This window comes from Arachis hypogaea, chromosome 10 (genome assembly GCF_003086295.3).
Source record: "Arachis hypogaea cultivar Tifrunner chromosome 10, arahy.Tifrunner.gnm2.J5K5, whole genome shotgun sequence".
NCBI classification, from domain to species: Eukaryota; Viridiplantae; Streptophyta; class Magnoliopsida; order Fabales; family Fabaceae; genus Arachis; species Arachis hypogaea.
Window position 1 is genome coordinate 28068284 of NC_092045.1, and position 22057 is coordinate 28090340.

The window sequence follows — 22057 nt, forward strand, 5'->3', positions numbered from 1 at the left end:
TGGATGCGTCGGTCATGTGGACGCGTGACTTGATTTGCGGTAGTGGCGCGAGAGCAGTCTCACGTTCGCGCAACTTTCTGTTTCGTTTGCACATTGCCAAAATTTAGGGTGACGCGCACGCGTGGAGGGCTGGATTTGCAAATGACGCAGACACGTCAGGGACGCGTTTGCGTGGGCGTGTTTGTGCCTAAGGCACGCCTCCAGCCACGCTTTCGCGTGACTTTCTGTTCAATTCTCTTTTCTTCAGAATGCACCTATGACGCGGACGCGTCAGCGACGCTGGCGCGTCGCGTGCTTCCTTTTTTTCTTTTTTTATGCGGAATGCAAATGCAAATGCAGGTGAATATGCAGAAATTATGGATGGACACTTAAGAAAAAATATAATAAAATTAAAGTAAGAATAAAACAAAATAAAATAAAACTAAGACTGAAAAAGAACGAGTATACCATGGTGGGTTGTCTCCCACCTAGCACTTTTAGTTAAAGTCCTTAAGTTGGATATTTGGTGAGCTCCTATCATGGTGGCTTATGCTTGAACTCATCCAAGAATCTCCACCAATGTTTGTAACTCCAATGGCCTCCGGGATCCCAAACTAGGCGTAGAAAGCCTTCAAGCAAGTTAAAGCAAGTGACAAGGCCCCAAGAGTATTGATTGCTAGACTGAATTCCAGGGTCCCAAATCTTGCTTTTGCACCTATCTTCTGGTTGAGCAATATTGTTCCATCCGGGTGGCAAGCAGTCTGAATTCTCACTGAAGCGGCCAAACAACATCCTAGACCTATTCAATTGAGCTCTACACCAACCTTTGCGTTTAAACTTTGAGCACACAACTATGTTGAACCTTGCTTGACAACTCCAACAACTAACCATCTTCCTCTTACTCTTAATGCCACAAAGAGCTCTAAGTTGACCATCCGTCTCTAGTAAAGCATATTCAAGTGAGCTAATTAAGCTTAGAGATGAGAGATTTACCCACTTGAATAAAGGAATAGACGGTGATAGCTTTGGGGGAGAGGTCTCTAACAACTTTGGCAAGGTGATTTCCAACTCCATTTCCTTGAGCTCTTCTTTGACAACTTCCACCTTCTTGCAAGCTTCTTCAATATCAATCTCTTCCTCTTGGTAGCTTTCTTCTAATTCGATCTCTTCTTCATTGTTCACCAAGGGCATGGGAGGTTGTGCTTCTTCTTTTTTAATCTCCATGTCAAGTCCAATGGGAGAGGATTTAATTGTAGATAAGAATTCATCAATGATTGAATCCATCTCTTGATCATCCCCTTCAAAGTCTTCAACCATGATATGCCTTGGAGGTTGTACACCCTCTTCAACATCAAATTCAAACTCCTTAGAAGGGGGTTCTGTGACTTGAGGTTCCCATGGACGTTCTGCATCTCCTAAGTCTTCGACCACTTCTTCCTCTTCCTTGGGAGGTATGGCTTCTTCCAATTGTTTCAACACAAAGTCATGCTTTTCACGGTTCACTGGAGTTTCTATCTTCTCATTCATGTTGTGTTCTTTAGTAGATTCTCCACATGAATCCATGGGGTTCCTTGAGTGTCCGAACATTGGGAAGGTAATCGATTGATCGCTTGATCCAGTTGGCGAAGAGTTGCATGAAATTTTTCCACTGTTTTCTTGGGACGATCCTTTGATTCTTGTTGCACTCGGCTATCATAAATAGGATCATAGTGCTCTTGGATTGATGGATATGGACATGGTGTATATTGAGGTGGTGGTTCTAAGTATGGCTCATAAGGTGGTTGGTATGGTAGATATGGGTTAGGGTCATATGGAGGTGAATGGTGGTAGGTGGCTCTTGAGTATGGTGGTTCAAAGCTATGTTGAGGAGGTAGTTCATAGGCATATGATGGGGCTTGTTGGTAACCATAAAGGGGTCCATCATATCTATCATCTTGGTATGCACCTCGGAATGGCTCTTGACCATAGTGATTTGGTGGGTGTTGGTTGTCACGAAATGGTCCACCATAACTATTGTCTTGGCATGCATTGTAGGATGGTCTTTGTCTGTGGTACTGTGGAAGGTGTTGTTGCTGAAAGGGTTGATCAGATCCTCGTGGCTCCTTCCATCTCTGATTGTTTTGACCTTGATGCATGTTCCTGTTATAATTTTCATTCCTTGCAACAACATTGGAACCAAACTCAAAGTGATAGGGGTGAAAACTCATAGTAGCTAATAAAAATTAAAAATAAAAACAAATAAACAAGCAAAAGAAAATAAAATAAGATAAGAGAAAAGGTTTGAAAAAGATTTGATTTTAAGATTAGAAAAGATAAGATAAGTTAGGTAAGAGAAGATAAGTTTTTAAATTAAAAGGTTTTGAAATTTAAATTTTGAATTTGAAAATTAAATTTTGAATTTTAAATTTTGAAATTTGAATTATGAATTTTGAAATTTGAATATTGAAATTTGAAATTTGATTTTGAAATAAGATAAGATAAGAGATTGAAAAAGATATGATTTTTGAAAAATATTTGAATTTTGAAATTTAAAACTAAGATAAGATAAGATAAAAATTTTAAAATAAAAATCTGAATTTTTTTTGTAATTTTCGAAAAAAAAATCAATTAAAATAAAGAGAAAAGATATTTTTGAATTTAATGAGGAAAGAGAAAAAACAATAAAATGACACCAAACTTAAAATTTTTAGATCAAAGCAAAGAAAACAAACAAGAAAAATATTTACAATAACCAATAATAAGGCACACGTTTGCAATTCTCCGGCAACGGCGCCATTTTGACGATCGGATTTTCTATCGGTAAAGAATTCACAAATAAGTTTACGTTGTAAGTATAGTTTCTAAACCAACGGAGAATCCTTTCGTACAAAAGTTTGGTTGTCACAAGTAACAAAACCCAATAAAATTTATAACCGAAGTATTTAAACCTCGGGTCTTCTTCTCAAAGAATTGCAGGGAGGTGTGTTTTATTATTGGTTATAGAAAACAGTATTTTTGGGTTTTTGAAAGGTTTGAACAAGAGAAATAAATTGTAGGAATTGATAAATCAATAGCTAAGAAAACTCTTGGTAGGGTATGAAAATTAAAAGTCCTATCCTAGTTATCCTTATCAATTGTGATGAGAATTGCTCGTTGCTCCCACTTAGTCAACCTCTAATTATGAAGGTAAGTCAAGTGGATAAATCAATATGAATTCTCAAGTCCTAGTCAATTCACAAAGAAAGACTAGAGTTAGTGGAATTCAAGTCAATTAGCAACTTCCAATTATTAATCAACAAAAGAGTTTGATAACTTAATACTCTCTAATTACTCAACCAAAGCCAAGAATATAGAAAGCTAAATAAAAATCATATATCAGAAATACCTCAAATTATATTAAATAAAGATATCAATTCTAACATGGAGTTCATAAATTAAATTGGGAAAATAAATAAAAGGAACATTGAACTTAGAAATTGAGAAGTAGAAATCATAATCCTAAAAAAAATCCTAAATCCTAAAACTTAAGAGAGAGGAGAGAACCTCTGTCTCTAGAAACTACATCTAATCCTAAAATTGTGAATATGAAAGTTGTATTCTTGTTGTATGGATACATTCCCCCACTTTATAGCCTCTAATCTGTTTTTTCTAGGCTGAAAACTGGGTCAGAAACAGCCTAGAAATCGTTGGAAACGAATTCCGCCACGCTGATTTTCTACAGAACGACGCGTCCGCGTGATTCATGCGTTCGCGTCATTTTGATGTATGGCCTGTAATACCCGGTCTAACCGAAATTAATTAAATAATGAGTTAAGTAGGAGCGAATATGGTTGGAAGATTTGGCGATTGAAATTTGACGATTTCAATGTGATATTTGGATTCAGTGAATTTTTCCGAGTTGGAAGACATAGTTTTCTGCGTAAAAGCGCGCAGTGGAATTTTGACCGACAGTACCGGCTGAGACCTGTCTGGTACTGCAGCTGAGAAAATTGATTATGAGTAAATAAGATTAAGAAATGAGGAATTATGATTAGGGGAGGTAGAAATATTTGAAGTGCGATTTAGAGCGCTAATCTTAAAGGTTTTGGTCTAAAATTGGGCCAACGGACAAAAATAAGTGAACTGGGCCTAAGTGGGCCCAAGATCCAACATATATAAACATTAGTTATGAGCATTTCAGCTCATTTTGCCCTAAAGAAGGGGTGTTGGGCGCTGAAATTGGGAGAGAGAAGAGAAGAGAGAAAACCTAACTCTCTTTGATCTTCAAACCACCATAACTTGAGCTACGGAGCTCCGATTGACGAGCCGTTTACGGTCACGCGTCGCTCTTCTCATCTTCTACAATTCTATCTAAGTTTTGTGGTGAGTATTCTATTCATCTCTGCCCAGTTTTCGAAATTCCCCACTGTTACACGTTTTTGGGAAGTTAGTGTTGAAATCTTGTGATTTTGGGTGTCTAGGGATACTCCAACATGGATTCTAAGTGGGTTCTATCCCTAATTCATATGGGCTGAGGTAAGAAGTGCTCAAACCCTTGTGATTTATCATCTTTATGAGCCCTAGGTTGATGTATGTATGTAATATTGGTTATGTTAGTGCATTTGATGGTTTTGGTGCACGATTGGGAGATTGGTGTTGCTTGAGGAGCTTTGGTGAGGCTTGGAGCTAAGGTTGGTGGAGACTCCCAAAGAAGAGGCTCAATTAATTTGGCTACAAGAGGTACGGTTTAAGTTTCATTTAAGTACCGTGTGGTGTGATGAGAATTCCTAGGCTAGATGTCCCTAGGATTAAGTTTGGATTGTGTAATGGTTGGTGCTAATATGCATAGTTGGTATGTAATGTGAATTGATGATTGGGTTGAGAATTGTGTGGCCTTGTATGCTTGGTGTATTGAAAATTTGATATATTGGGTAATGAGTATTGATTGGTGGTTTATGCATTTAAATTGTGAAATTGGGCCGGAGGCCGTGAATTTTGGGCCAGGGGCCGAAAAGAGGTAAGTAAGGTAAGTTGAGTGTGCATTGTATGATGACATAAGTGATTGGATGAATTTCAGATAATGAATATATGAATGATTGGGTTGGTTATTGAATAATGAGGTTTGAGGAGTTGAAGTGTGGAAATTGGTAATTTTGGGTGAAATTGTGTAGATGAGGTATGTTTGGTTTTGATTGAGGTATGTTATGTGGTCATATATGTGATCATGATTATTGATGCCTTGATGGTATGATAATGCATGAGAGATATGTATGTTGTGATATATGTTTGAGGAATGATTGAGGTTGATTTGGGGATGAAACCACGTGATAGTGAGTATGATATTGATCATGTATAATGATGGTTGAATCGAAATAGTATTGTTGGAAATTGGGATGAGGAAGGATGTATGACATGTTGATGTGTTTGTAATTTAGCCATTTGTTGAAATGGGTAAAAATGGTTATATGGCGGTTTTGTGAATTGTGGTAATGTGTCAATGTGTGAGTCGAGGAGGCTTGACGTTGAATTTGATACATTTCAATTGATTTCAAAGAAAATGGATGAAATTGGCATGTTTTGATTGATTTTGAAAAGGGTTGAAAATGGTTTGTTTTGAAATGGCACTTTGTGGTTTTTATGAAAAATATGGTTTTTGGGCATACTTTGGTGAGACATAACTTGGACTACGGATCTCTGTTTTGCGCCAAATCTGTTTAGAAATGAAATGGGATCCGGGATGTCCATGCCGTTTGAAGAACGGATGAAAAATGATTTAAAATGAGGAAGTTATGTCCATTGGAAGATTGGGGTCTAAATCTGTGAATTCTGCAGTTTTTAACTTAGAAAATTTCTAGCAGAATAACCCCTTGCGCGTGGGCGCACTTGGCGCGTACGCGCCGATCTTGCAGAAAGCGCCATCCACGCGTGCGCGTGATGTGCGCGGGCGCGCCGATAGTGCTGCACCCCAATGCCCAGCCATTTTCCAGAGAGTTGTGCCAGAACTGTGCCAGCTTTGTGCCTGGGGCACGAGAGTATCCACGCGTACGCGTGGTTGACGCGTGCACGTCGATTTGGCAAATTTTTAATCCACGCGTTAGCGTGCATGACGCTTGCGCGTCGATGAGTTTTTAAGGCCATCCACGCGTGCGCGTGGAGTACGCGTACGCGTGGCATTGTTTTCATGCCAAAGTTGATGTTTGAGTTTTAAAAGCTAAATCTCATACTTCTAAGCCTCCGATCTCACCCCTTATGTATTAAATCATTATGATATGCTTAGTAATGAGAAAGGAACTAGGGGATGTGGTAACTTGCGAGTGACGCAAGGGAAAAAGTTATGATCAATGGTGATCAACGATGATTATATGAGACATGGAGGATGGCGGTAGGAGTACCGTGTATGCCATGAGCCGAAGGGCTATATTTATTGATAAATGGCTGGTTCTTGATTGGACCATGAGCCGGATGGCTGAGTTATTGCCGGGTCACGGCAAAGCCATTATTGATTATGGCTGAGAATAATTGCATATATGATTAATGAATGAATGTGTTAAATGGATAATAATGGAAGATGTTGAAATGTGATGTGTAACCCCGGGTAGTAGGCAGTGGCGTTGTCCACTTGCTCCGGGTATGAGACGAAAAAGGATGCTTATGATAAATGAGTTAATTATGGAGTTTTGAATGAATGTAACTCTGATACCTGGGTAGTAGTAAGGGTTGGGATTCGTCCCACTTGCTCCAGGTTAATGTTTGAGATTTGATAACAATGAGGATTGATAATAGGAAATGAGATTGAATGAATATATGTTTAAGATACCTGGGTAGTAGCAAGGGTTGTGGTTCGTCCCGCTTGCTCCGGGTTAATGCTTAAGATACCTGGGTAGTAGCAAGGGTTGTGGTTCGTCCCGCTTGCTCCGGGTTAATGCTTAAGATACCTGGGTAGTAGCAAGGGTTGTGGTTCGTCCCGCTTGCTCCGGGTTAATGCTTAAGATATCTGGGCAGTAGCAAGGGTTGTGGTTCGTCCCACTTGCTCCAGGTCAGAGATTGTGACGCCTGGGTAGTAGCCGCAGTAGTGGTTGTTCCACTGGCTCCAGGTTGAGCTGTTAAACACCCGTCTGGGTAGTAGCCGCAGTAGTGGTTGTTCCACTGGCTCTGGGCTGAGCGGGTAGTAGCAAGGGGGTTGTAGCTCAAACCTACTTGCTCCGCAAGGGGTGTTTCTGTCCATGGTTAGCTACCAGGACGTGTCGGGTTGGCTATATAACCGACAGATGATATCATCAGCCATAGGGCAGGCATACATCATTTGCATATGTTTGAATTGTTTGGGTTTGCCTATTTGTTTTGGATTTCTATATCATACATGCTATGTTACCTGATTACGTGCTACTTGTTCTACTTGTACCTTATTTGTTGTATTACTTGTCTGTATTGCTTGTGTTTGTACAACTGAGAGATCCCTCATGTTGGTATCGGTGGATGTTGGGGGCTGTTCTTGATGAGATGAATTGGTGATGCAATTGCATGATGATGATTTTTGAATGAGATAATTTGAGCCTCCTGGGTAGACGCAGTGATGTGATTTCACTAGCTCCAGGCGAGGGTATGATGTATTGATATAGAGTTGCTGAGACAGAACAACTGGTGATGGTTTTGCTTATGATTCTGAGTCTGATTCGTGTAAGAATCAGCGAGTTGGGAAACATGTGTAACATGAACTAGATTTAGTATCCCCTTACGACAGATGCCTATTCATGGATTAGTGAGAATCTAGGCTGGATACTTGGAGAAAAGGAGTTTAGGATGCTTAGTGAGTTTTTATTGCAGTGCATTGTATTTATTTGGCACTTTTACCGTACTGGGAACCCATGGGCCTGGGGTTCTCATTCCGTATATATCTCTTGTTTTTCAGATACAGGTTCAGGTGCTCAGAAGTGAGCTGCGGTTCGTTTGAGAAACGGCGAAGATATTTATTTTCTCTACTTTGTGTTTTCCATAGAATCTCTCCACCTTTGTTTTGAAAAGATTATATTATGTGTTGAACTCTTTTGAAACTTGCCTATAGAGGCTCTTATGTTTCCTTTGGGAGAGATTAGGATGTACTGTTGTCAACTACTTTCATACTATACCCTAGCCGGCCTAAACTTCGCGGGTCGCGACTAGTGGCTATTTACTTATGTTATATATATCTATCTGTTATCTATCTCTTAATCTCCTTTATGCCTTGTCCATATATCGCTTTCGGCTTCACATTTTATCTTTTCGTTGTCGAATCGTGAGTGATACGTCTTCGCGATTTTATTTCTACTCTTTTCAGGCTTCTCGATTAATACTCCTAATTACATATGTTTATATATTAAAAATCCACCTGAGAGTCGTACCACCGTAATATCATTGACTTATGACTCGAGCATAAGGATTTGAATATTAGGGTGTTACAATATGGTATTAGAGCAGTTCATCCTCGTGAGCCTGAGGGATGGAACTGCTTATGCTTCAATGCATACTCTGAGTTTGTGCCTGTGCTAGTTAGGGTATCTAACTGATACATCTAGCATGAAGTCCATGAGTGTACCTTTGGTACTTTGAAGCACTATACTTCCGATATTGAGACTGATCAACTTGATATCGATTGTTTAGTGTGTATAGGAACCAGATGGCGCCTCGTGGACCCGGTCGGGGACGTGAGAGAGATCGTTCTAATACACAGAAACCGGAAATCAACTCGAATAACCCGGTAAACCTTATGGCGGCATTGGAGAATATGGCTGCTGCTATGCAGGCCACTGCGGAGGCCCTTGGGCAACAGATAAACAATAATGGCAATGGCGGAAGGGAAGCTCAGGGCCCGATGACACTGGCAACTTTCTTAAAGGTTAATCCACCTAAGTTCAAGGGAACCACCAATCCGACTGAAGCTGATACTTGGTTTCAGGCCATGGAACGAGCACTGCAAGCGCAGTTGGTGCCTGAAGAGCAGCGTGTTGAATTTGCTACCTATCTGCTCATGGGGGAAGCATCGCATTGGTGACAAGGGGCTCGACGTCTCCTGCAACAGGGGAATGATCCTATTACTTGGGATGCCTTCCAGGTGGAATTCTATAAGAAGTACTTTCCAAATTCCGCCAGGACAGCCAAGGAATTGGAGTTACTACAGTTGAAGCAAGGTGCTATGTCCGTATCTGAGTATACAGACAAATTTGAGGAGCTATTCAGGTTTTCCCGCATGTGTCATGGAGCTCCGGAAGACTTCGAGGAATGGAAATGCATTAAGTATGAAGGAGGGCTTCGGAGCGACATCTTAAGTTCAGTGGGACCAATGGAGATCCGAACTTTTTCAGAGTTAGTGAATAAGAGCAGAATTACTGAAGAGTGTGTGAAAAGGAGGGTTGCAGAGGAAGGAAGTCATAGAGAGCACAACCAAGAATTCGCACCAAGGGGTCGAGAGTTTAAGGAGAGAGGATACATACAACACTTTCCCCAAGGACGGAATAACTTTGCGACGAGTGAGGAGTCCCAAAGGAATGGTAAGGGAAAACGGGCAGCGGCTGCTTCTAATGTTTTGAGCTGTCAGAGGTGTGGAAGTCATCACCCAAATAGGCCATGCCAATTGGGGTTAGGCGTATGTTCAAGTGCGGGTTACCAGGGCATGTATCAAGAAATTGCCAACAAGGAGAGAGTCAGGATGCGGGCCGATTGCGGCAGTAAGATTGAGGTAATTTCAATAATCGAGCTTAAATGGTAGTGTGTGATTTTATAATACCGCCTGTACGGCAAAAACTCGGAATGCCGAGCTTAATATTAGACTGAGAAGCAAACCAGATGGTCCGAGTAAGGAATTGCCTTAATACAAATGGATAAATGCCTCTGATGTAAATGATTTTCTGTTAAGAATGATGTGTTGTGTTTGTTATATAGTTGGTTAATTTTTGGATTTTTGGTGAAACAGATTGAACCCGTGACTTTTAGTTCCTTTGATTTGAATAGATAAGGAATGGTCCTAAATGATGGATTTGGAAACGTTGATTTCAAATGCCAGTCATGCTAAGTTGTGGTTGGGTACTTGAGGAAATAAGTGATGGAGCTAATACTTGACGAGAAATCAAAGTGGCATAGCGGAAGCTTGCTAAAAGCGTTAGCATAGTATGGTAATAATAAGAAAAAGTGGAGTATGATTAGAAATGCTATATGCTTTGAGTACTTAAAAGTTTAATGAGCTTATACAGATACTGATTCTCGATAATTGGAATTAATTGCGGCTGTGAGCCTTAATGGTTCTGAAACGGAGAGGAAATTATCATTGATGTGTAGTCGGATTTAGATGATGATTGAGTGCAAGTTGTCGTGTTCGAGAGATGAGCGCTATGATGTTTGGTCATGGTGACCTTGGATTTAGATCAAGATTTGTAATGATCGGTTTTAGAGGAATCGTTTGGAAACCTTTAAATTGCAATACTGATGCGGTACTGAGATTGGTTTGAGGGAACCCGTGACGGGTGGTAAACTCCAATTTTTGGGGAGGTGCTGTTGAATTTCTTTTTCCCAAGAATTTGAAGGAGTGTTGGTTATATTTTTGAAAATGATTTTTGATCTGGGTGACTTCAACAAAAGAGATGTGTCTCGGAAGCTTTTATAGATTAGTAAAAGAAAGCGGATTCTTAAGAGTCAGCTTCTTAGTCCAAACTCATTGAATTCTAAAAACGAAGAAAGCTTTGATTGATTATAGTGATGTGGGATGATGGCTATGATTAACGAAGATGGCAATATTATCGATGACATGATTTGAGATTTAATAGGGTGTGGGTTGATGAGACGATAAAAGTAAGGAACGAGGCTGTTGGTCGGCGTTGAATGAACGACCGAGACCCTCAGGAATAGAGAAATCAGAGCGCGGCAACGGAAGCGCGCAGAGTAAAAGGACCTTGGAACTGTTATGCGTTTGATATAAAGGCATACTATGCTCGCGTACTCGTAGGGATGGATGGAATTTTCGAGGGCGAAAATTTCTGTTAGGGGGGTAGAATGTAATACCCGGTCTAACCGAAATTAATTAAATAATGAGTTAAGTAGGAGCGAATATGGTTGGAAGATTTGGCGATTGGAATTTGACGATTTCAATGTGATATTTGGATTCAGTGAATTTTTCCGAGTTGGAAGACATAGTTTTCTGCATAAAAGCGCGCAGTGGAATTTTGACCGACAGTACCGGCTGAGACCTGTCTGGTACTGCAGCTGAGAAAATTGATTATGAGTAAATAAGATTAAGAAATGAGGAATTATGATTAGGGGAGGTAGAAATATTTGAAGTGCGATTTAGAGCGCTAATCTTAAAGGTTTTGGTCCAAAATTGGGCCAACGGACAAAAATAAGTGAACTGGGCCTAAGTGGGCCCAAGACCCAACATATATAAACATTAGTTATGAGCATTTCAGCTCATTTTGCCCTAAAGAAGGGGTGTTGGGCGCTGAAATTGGGAGAGAGAAGAGAAGAGAGAAAACCTAACTCTCTTTGATCTTCAAACCACCATAACTTGAGCTACGGAGCTCCGATTGACGAGCCGTTTGCGGCCACGCGTCGCTCTTCTCATCTTCTACAATTCTATCTAAGTTTTGTGGTGAGTATTCTATTCATCTCTGCCCAGTTTTCGAAATTCCCCACTATTACACGTTTTTGGGAAGTTAGTGTTGAAATCTTGTGATTTTGGGTGTCTAGGGATACTCCAACATGGATTCTAAGTGGGTTCTATCCCTACTTCATATGGGCTGAGGTAAGAAGTGCTCAAACCCTTGTGATTTATCATCTTTATGAGCCCTAGGTTGATGTATGTATGTAATATTGGTTATGTTAGTGCATTTGATGGTTTTGGTGCACGATTGGGAGATTGGTGTTGCTTGAGGAGCTTTGGTGAGGCTTGGAGCTAAGGTTGGTGGAGACTCCCAAAGAAGAGGCTCAATTGATTTGGCTACAAGAGGTACGGTTTAAGTTTCATTTAAGTACCGTATGGTGTGATGAGAATTCCTAGGCTAGATGTCCCTAGGATTAAGTTTGGATTGTGTAATGGTTGGTGCTAATATGCATAGTTGGTATGTAATGTGAATTGATGATTGGGTTGAGAATTGTGTGGCCTTGTATGCTTGGTGTATTGAAAATTTGATATATTGGGTAATGAGTATTGATTGGTGGTTTATGCATTTAAATTGTGAAATTGGGCCGGAGGCCGTGAATTTTGGGCCAGAGGCCGAAAAGAGGTAAGTAAGATAAGTTGATGTGTGCATTGTATGATGACACAAGTGATTGGATGAATTTCAGATAATGAATATATGAATGATTGGGTTGGTTATTGAATAATGAGGTTTGAGGAGTTGAAGTGTGGAAATTGGTAATTTTGGGTGAAATTGTGTAGATGAGGTATGTTTGGTTTTGATTGAGGTATGTTATGTGGTCATATATGTGATCATGATTATTGATGCCTTGATGGTATGATAATGCATGAGAGATATGTATGTTGTGATATATGTTTGAGGAATGATTGAGGTTGATTTGGGGATGAAACCATGTGATAGTGAGTATGATATTGATCATGTATAATGATGGTTGAATCGAAATAGTATTGTTGGAAATTGGGATGAGGAAGGATGTATGACATGTTGATGTGTTTGTAATTTAGCCATTTGTTGAAATGGGTAAAAATGGTTATATGGCAGTTTTGTGAATTGTGGTAATGTGTCAATGTGTGAGTCGAGGAGGCTTGACGTTGAATTTGATACATTTCAATTGATTTCAAAGAAAAGGGATGAAATTGGCATGTTTTGATTGATTTTGAAAAGGGTTGAAAATGGTTTGTTTTGAAATGGCACTTTGTGGTTTTTATGAAAAATATGGTTTTTGGGCATACTTTGGTGAGACATAACTTGGACTACGGATCTCTGTTTTGTGCCAAATCTGTTTAGAAATGAAATGGGATCCGGGATGTCCATGCCGTTCGAAGAACGGATGAAAAATGATTTAAAATGAGGAAGTTATGTCCATTGGAAGATTGGGGTCTAAATCTGTGAATTCTGCAGTTTTTAACTTAGAAAATTTCTAGCAGAATAACCCCTTGCGCGTGGGCGCACTTGGCGCGTACGCGCCGATCTTGCAAAAAGCGCCATCCACGCGTGCGCGTGATGTGCGCGGGCGCGCCGATAGTGCTGCACCCCAATGCCCAGCCATTTTCCAGAGAGTTGTGCCAGAACTGTGCCAGCTTTGTGCCTGGGGCACGAGAGTATCCACGCGTACGCGTGGTTGACGCGTGCGCGTCGATTTGGCAAATTTTTAATCCACGCGTTAGCGTGCATGACGCTTGCGCGTCGATGAGTTTTTAAGGCCATCCACGCGTGCGCGTGGAGTACGCGTACGCGTGGCATTGTTTTCATGCCAAAGTTGATGTTTGAGTTTTAAAAGCTAAATCTCATACTTCTAAGCCTCCGATCTCACCCCTTATGTATTAAATCATTATGATATGCTTAGTAATGAGAAAGGAACTAGGGGATGTGGTAACTTGCGAGTGAAGCAAGGGAAAAAGTTATGATCAATGGTGATCAACGATGATTATATGAGACATGGAGGATGGCGGTAGGAGTACCGTGTATGCCATGAGCCGAAGGGCTATATTTATTGATAAATGGCTGGTTCTTGATTGGACCATGAGCCGGATGGTTGAGTTATTGCCGGTTCACGGCAAAGCCATTATTGATTATGGCTGAGAATAATTGCATATATGATTAATGAATGAATGTGTTAAATGGATAATAATGGAAGATGTTGAAATGTGATGTGTAACCCCGGGTAGTAGGCAGTGGCGTTGTCCACTTGCTCCGGGTATGAGACGAAAAAGGATGCTTATGATAAATGAGTTAATTATGGAGTTTTGAATGAATGTAACTCTGATACCTGGGTAGTAGTAAGGGTTGGGATTCGTCCCACTTGCTCCAGGTTAATGTTTGAGATTTGATAACAATGAGGATTGATAATAGGAAATGAGATTGAATGAATATATGTTTAAGATACCTGAGTAGTAGCAAGGGTTGTGGTTCGTCCCTCTTGCTCCGGGTTAATGCTTAAGATACCTGGGTAGTAGTAAGGGTTGTGGTTCGTCCCGCTTGCTCCGGGTTAATGCTTAAGATACCTGGGTAGTAGCAAGGGTTGTGGTTCGTCCCGCTTGCTCCGGGTTAATGCTTAAGATATCTGGGCAATAGCAAGGGTTGTGGTTCGTCCCACTTGCTCCAGGTCAGAGATTGTGACGCCTGGGTAGTAGCCGCAGTAGTGGTTGTTCCACTGGCTCCAGGTTGAGCTGTTAAACACCCGCCTGGGTAGTAGCCGCAGTAGTGGTTGTTCCACTGGCTCTGGGCTGAGCGGGTAGTAGCAAGGGGGTTGTAGCTCAAACCTACTTGCTCCGCAAGGGGTGTTTCTGTCCATGGTTAGCTACCAGGACGTGTCGGGTTGGCTATATAACCGACAGATGATATCATCAGCTATAGGGCAGGCATACATCATTTGCATATGTTTGAATTGTTTGGGTTTGCCTATTTGTTTTGGATTTCTATATCATACATGCTATGTTACCTGATTACGTGCTACTTGTTCTACTTGTACCTTATTTGTTGTATTACTTGTCTGTATTGCTTGTGTTTGTACAACTGAGAGATCCCTCATGTTGGTGCCGGTGGATGTTGGGGGCTGTTCTTGATGAGATGAATTGGTGATGCAATTGCATGATGATGATTTTTGAATGAGATTATTTGAGCCTCCTGGGTAGACGCAGTGATGTGATTTCACTAGCTCCAGGCGAGGGTATGATGTATTGATATAGAGTTGCTGAGACAGAACAACTGGTGATGGTTTTGCTTATGATTCTGAGTCTGATTCGTGTAAGAATCAGCGAGTTGGGAAACATGTGTAACATGAACTAGATTTAGTATCCCCTTACGACAGATGCCTATTCATGGATTAGTGAGAATCTAGGCTGGATACTTGGAGAAAAGGAGTTTAGGATGCTTAGTGAGTTTTTATTGCAGTGCATTGTATTTATTTGGCACTTTTACCGTACTGGGAACCCATGGGCCCGGGGTTCTCATTCCGTATATATCTCTTGTTTTTCAGATACAGGTTCAGGTGCTCAGAAGTGAGCTGCGGTTCGTTTGAGAAACGGCGAAGATATTTATTTTCTCTACTTTGTGTTTTCCATAGAATCTCTCCACCTTTGTTTTGAAAAGATTATATTATGTGTTGAACTCTTTTGAAACTTGCCTATAGAGGCTCTTATGTTTCCTTTGGGAGAGATTAGGATGTACTGTTGTCAACTACTTTCATACTGTACCCTAGCCGGCCTAAACTTCGCGGGTCGCGACTAGTGGCTATTTACTTATGTTATATATATCTATCTGTTATCTATCTCTTAATCTCCTTTATGCCTTGTCCATATATCGCTTTCGGCTTCACGTTTTATCTTTTCGTTGTCGAATCGTGAGTGATACGTCTTCGCGATTTTATTTCTACTCTTTTCAGGCTTCTCGATTAATACTCCTTTCGAAATTACCTATGTTTATATATTAAAAATCCACCTGAGAGTCGTACCACCGTAATATCATTGAATTATGACTCGAGCATAAGGATTTGAATATTAGGGTGTTACATGGCCACTATAGTAAATTATATATCAAATCGAAGCCCCGAATGTTAGCTTTCCAACACAACTAGAATCGCATCGTTTGAACCTCTGTGGCTCAAGTTATGGTCGTTTGAGTGCAAAGAGGTCAGGGCTGACAGCTTTGCAGTTCCTTCAATTTCTTTTATTTCTTCCACTTTTGCATGCTTCCTTTCCCTCCTCTAAGTCATTCCTGCCCTGTAATCTCTGAAAACACTTAACACACATATCAAGGCATCGAATGGTAATAAGAGAGGATTAAACATAGCAAATTTAATGTCCAAAGAAGCATGTTTTCAATCATAGCACAAAATTCGGAAGGAAAAAGTAAAACCATGCAAATAGTATGAATAAGTGGGTAAAGAGTTGATAAAAATCACTCGATTAAGTACAAAATAAACCATGAAATAGTGGTTTATCATTCTGTTAACATTGTAATTGAATATATATATATATATATATATATATATATATATATATATATATATATATATATATATATATAGTATTCAAGACACAAGGGAATAAGTTGCACTTGAATGAATCTATATACTTAAATAGTGAAAGATTCTATATAAATGAATTGCATGAAATGACTCATACCTATGACTATATAACTTGATTTTAAAGTTTAACTAATGATAAAATATAATAAAATAATATATATATATATATATATGATTGAATTATTAATGAAATAAGTTTGTGTGTGAGTTGTTCAATCTCAATACATATATATAATTTGATAGAATTATTAATGAGATAAGTTTATTTTAGCAATTTAATCATGTGAGATATAAGATGTTATGTAATAATATGTGTGAGTTGTTAATCTAAATATATAAACAATATGATAAAATTATTGATAAAATAAGTCTATTTTAGTAATCTAATCATATAAAATATAAATTGTTAGGTTTAAGTTATCTATTTCCAAATATATAAATAATAAGATGAGATCCCTAATATATAAACAATAAAATTTTAGGTTTAGATTAGTAATTATTTAAAATTAGTAAAATTAGTAATTATCGTATTGTGAGTCAATTTAATAATTATATTTATATGTATATAATTTAATAAATAAGATATATTAATTTTTTTACAATGAAAATTATTATTATTAATAGCAAACATAATTATTTTATTGAGAATTAATATATAACAATTACAGTACTTATTTAGACAACAAAGTGAGAGAACGTTAATAATTTATACCGACACATTCAGTTAATATTAGTACTGTTTTATTAAATTATTATGATTTAAATTGAAATTTTAAAAAATAATTATTCCGATACTTTTCAAAATGTTAGAAAATAATCATTATTATTTATATATTATTATATAACAAACTGAATTGCATACATATTATTATCATATCATTTCTACCTTTCCATGTTGTAAAACTGAAAAAATATATACATGAAATATATTTATATTTAATGTGTTTTTAACTTTTTTTTTTTAATTTTGTTTATTTAAATTCTTTTGGTAGATAAGATGAATCTAGAAAATAGCTGTTAAAAAGGATTTTACGTGTATTATGAATTACGTTATTCTAGGGATATGACTTTAGTTATTTCACTTATTTGAGAAAATTGAAGAGGAGGGGGGTATGTAAGGGTGTCAAGAAAATCAGTTGCAGTTGAACGACTCTATATACTTAAATAGTGAAAGGTTCTATATAAATGAATTGGGTGAAATGACTCATACCTATGACTATATAACTTTATTTCAAGGTTTAACTTTACGTACAAAAAAAGAAGTGAAAGTGAAAGTAGCTCACCAATCATACATCCTGCAAAGAATAAGGCTTGGACGAGCCTAACTTTAAATTTGTCGCCGCAAATAAGTCCCCACTTCGACACGGTGGTGCTACCGCGTCCAGCAATCCACTCCCACTCCTTCGGTGGGATCCCACAGGTGCTTCCAACCACTCCGCAGGCGGTGGCGGTGCATCGCCACTCCGGCTCGCGGTTGGCGAAGATCATAACCATGGTGTGGCAGGCATCCAGTGCTCACGCAAGGCTTGTGAAGATGAAGTGTCTCAACTTTTATTTTTTAAACTCTCCGCAGTACTTTCGGAGCATCTCATTGATGCAGAGCTTCTCCATCTCTACCTCCTTCACTATCGTCTGCACTAGCAGCGTACTGAGCTCGTGGTTGTTTGAGGAGAGCGTGGTTGCCATTTTAAAACCCTCTTAACACAGATATATAAAACTTGTGTTAATTAGATAGGGTGTGGGTAAAATAAGGAGAGAAAAAGAGATTAGAGAGTGGTTGAGTTATTTATAGTTTTGGAGGACGTCGTTTAACAGAAGTTTCTGAATGTCTTTAGCAGAAGTGCTTAACGTGGCAGGTTATTAATATATGTATGTCTCTAATCTAATAGAACTTCAACATTGTTCAATAGAAATTGGGAGCTAATAACATTTTGGAATTCCACTGTATTGTCACCGTAGTAATATCATAAGTCCTACGGGTATATGTGAACGTTATTATCATGAATCTAATTACAAAAGAGATGAGGTTATTTACAACTCAATTAATCATTTAATATTATTAGTAAAGGTTTGATAGTAAGCAATTTTATTTTATTTGATTTATACTAATTTATTACAAGAACAGAAATTGTTTTTTATTCTAGGGATATGACTTTAGTTATTTCACTTATTTCCTGCTAAAGAAAATTGATATTTGTAAAATTAAATTGTTGTTTACTTTTGCATATTTAATGTGTAAGGTAACTATTAATTCTATAAAAAAATTTTAGTTATCAAAAATTAAATTTAGATTAATATCTCAAATAGATATAAATTTATGTTGGAAATAATATTTGACATTTGATATATCATTTTCTACTAGGCGAGTATTTTCAATTTTGTGCTCCTCATTTTTAAGCCAACCCACATCATGTTTAACTATTTTATTTATGAAAAACTTTTTGTTTATTGATTGATACCGAATACCTACTTTTATTTTATAAAAAATAATAGAAGGTTAAGTGGCAAACTGTCCAAAGTAGTAAAAAAAAGTTTCACGTTGGAACAAAAAAGGAGGTGATTCTAAATTGAAAAAAGTGATTGGCTGGTTGGAAATGAATGGTTTGAATGGAGTCATGGACAAAATAAGAGACTGTGATTTTAGGGGTGGTTGGTATTAGGTAACATATTAGTTCAATACATGTAATTAATATCTGTATATACTAGTAGTTCGTTAGATGAGTTTACAACATTTTTGGTAAGATAGTCTGTTAACATTGTACTTAAATATATGGCGGATTCTTCGGTGTTGAATGGGAGAGCATTTCACACTTGTAGAAATGTGTTGGAGAGTTTGGATGTGCAACAAGTGTCCAAGGGAGGGACAACGTCTGACAGTTAAAAAGAAACTTGACTACACTCTCTCACGTGATGAGGTAGGCTGGTTTAGATTAGTTAGTAATTAATATTTGGAAGATATAGCTAATTAGTTTGGGTTAATTAGTGGGCTTATACGCAGCCCATATTCTAGTGCAGGTGAGGGGATTCTTTTTTTTTTTTGAAAGTAGTTAAGGAGTTTTTAAACAATCAGCCCAATTAATTTATTGTTTTGTTGGAGGTTTGTATTCTTGATATATGATTGGGCACTAGGTCCAACCATTTTTGAAAATTATTTAATAGGTCATGACCATTTTTGTAAATAATGATAAAAATATTGGGCTAAGGCCTAATAACTTACCCAAAAATTATGACAAGATAACTTTGATATAATTTTGTGAGAGCTCTGTTAGATAAAATGAGTTGATTTTATGTGTAGAATTTGTATTTTTTTAAGTAGATACATTGATTTGTTTGTGTTGTGAACAAGTAATAATAATTTTAGAAAATAAAATTAAATAAAAATATAGAGATAAGATGTTGATTGATTTTTGTGCATATTGTTGAAACAATTATGTAAATTTTTATATAAAACTTTGAATCTAACGTATACTGAATTTGTCCCGGTTTAAATGTATTTGAAGTGACTTTTGTCGACGATAAAATTCTGGTGTATTTTCTTTGGGGAGAAAATTATTGAATTGGATTATGAGATTTATCCCACTAAAAAAAATGCTAATTTTTATGCACGTATATGTAGCTATGTTGAATATATTAATTTCTTAGTGTGTAAATCATATTTAAGAGTCTAAGTTAAAAAGTTAGTCGTTAAAAAAAGGAACTGAATGAAGTTGTAGTTGATTATGTATTTTTGAAGGTGATTAAGTTGGAATTTCAAAAATTAGGATTTTGGTATTAGGTTTCATATTTAGGGGTTAGAATTTTAGATTTTGGACTATGGCAAAGGATTCTGGTTTAAGTGATTCGGAATGAGGATGGATCATAAAGTATATAGTATGATGCCCAAAAACAAAACCAACAGTCATAGACTAGTATGCATACCACTCGGTTATGAACTTAATTTAGAAAGATATGTTTATAATTCTATATAAGAAGCAGTGTTTAATGCATTACTAAACTTGTCAATTATTAATGTTTTCACTCATTCTAATTATGTTAATTGTGAATCATTCCAAAGGTAAAGCTCTCGAATAAACCAAATACATGCCAAAATAAAGCGAATCATCCAAAGGCAAAAATGTTACGTTGATGGCCTGAAGCTTGTAACTTTATAATTCGAGTTAGACGAATTGGACTTTCACGTTAGCGGAGTCAATGGAATTGAGTTGAATCGATTTTAATAGGAATGTTGTGTTAACCATAAATCGAATGGAGCGTCGGCAAATTAGATAAACTCGAAAGAAATCGACTCAGACATGTTCGATTTACACGATTCATAGTTGTAAAAACCGAACTGAATCGGCCAGTTCGACTAAAAAACTGGTGAAGCAGACCTTAGTCCGGTTCGGTTACTCTTTGGACTGTTTAAGAAATGCTTACCGGTCGGATCAAACTAGTCAAAACCGATGAGAACCAATGAAAATCGGTCTAACCGAAGTGGTCTGCTTGAAAAATTTTTTAAAATGTCTCCACCAGGTCTCGAACCAAGAACCGTGGAGCAAAAACAACATCCACTTGCCACTTAGCCATTGTACTTCCGAGTACTATATTTGAGAAGTACTAATTATATAGTATACATAGATATCTAATTTAATTTTTATTTTTTTATTTTTCAAATTAATTATATTTTAATTATAAACCATTATTAATGTAAATTTAAATTTCAGTAAAAATTTATTAATTTACTTGATCTATTTTATTGCTAGTATTGTGATTAAGGTAATTTATGTTGATATTAATGTTAAAATCTACTCACATAGTGATATAATAGTTAGATGCTAGGTTTTGTGAATTCATTATTTTTTTTATTGTGTCAAATTAAAATACTATTGTAGTATTACTAATAAATTTTATGGTTTTTTATATTAGTTATTTTTAGAAGTTGAGACCTGATTCTTCATAAAATGTTAGTGAAGATATGTATTTCAAATTTTAATTTTAAGTTTTTAATAATTTTATATTTTATATTTACGTGAGACCGGTTTTATCGATTTAACGAGTGATTTATAAGTTGAACCAATAAACTAGTAAACCAGTAGCTTGACCGGTTTGATCACCGGTTTGGTTCTGACAACTATGACATAAATCAACAATAAAATGAAATAAGCCAATTTGATTTATAGAGATGGTGGCTTTAGTAAATCGAATACAACATTGTCGATTTAATATGCACGTAGCCATAAATCTTGAAAAAAAATTTACATTATAACAAAATTATAATAACAAAATTAGAACCCTTGTCGGACAAGGTAAGTAAGAAATTATAAGTAAAAAATTGTATGTTACAACTCTTTTCACAGTAAGAAAATTGATAATAACTATGTATATTATCTTATGTGTTATTTATAATTTAATAAATATATATTAATTTGTATTATAAACAAGATATTTAAAAATTATGAAGTTTTATATTTTATTATAATTTAATAAATGGATATTAATTTTTATTATGAAAAGGATACCAACAAATATAAATAGATTTATGTTAAGTGAAAGTTAAAATTAAAGTATTAAAAATAAAATATAATTATGTTATATTAGTAACTATTAAATATAGTTATGTTATATTAATAAATATAAATAATATATAACCGTTATGTACTTAACCAAGTAAATGAGTATGTAGGAGTTATTTTGTAGTCTCAATGTTAATTTATATGTTTTGAATTTTCTTTTAATAATTTATATGCAGCAGGCTTATTTGGTAACCAAAGTGTTTAAAGGCGTGCAGTATCTCCCTATATTACTCAGGTATTAGCATCATGAAGGCTTGCCTTTTTTCAAGACTCGTTGGACCCCACACCGAGTTTTCATATCAACATTGAATACTTTCGTGTGAGACGCTGAAGCTGGATTATATAGTCATTGGGGTGCCTAGATTTGTCGTTGAACACTC

General features: G+C 37.0%; 1 pseudogene; it reads right to left on the reverse strand.

Moving 5' to 3' along the window:
• LOC112717450 (organic cation/carnitine transporter 4-like) overlaps window positions 1–17811 on the reverse strand; it is a 75979-nt pseudogene extending 58168 nt beyond the window's left edge.
• Between the last annotated feature and the right edge of the window lie 4246 nt (window positions 17812–22057).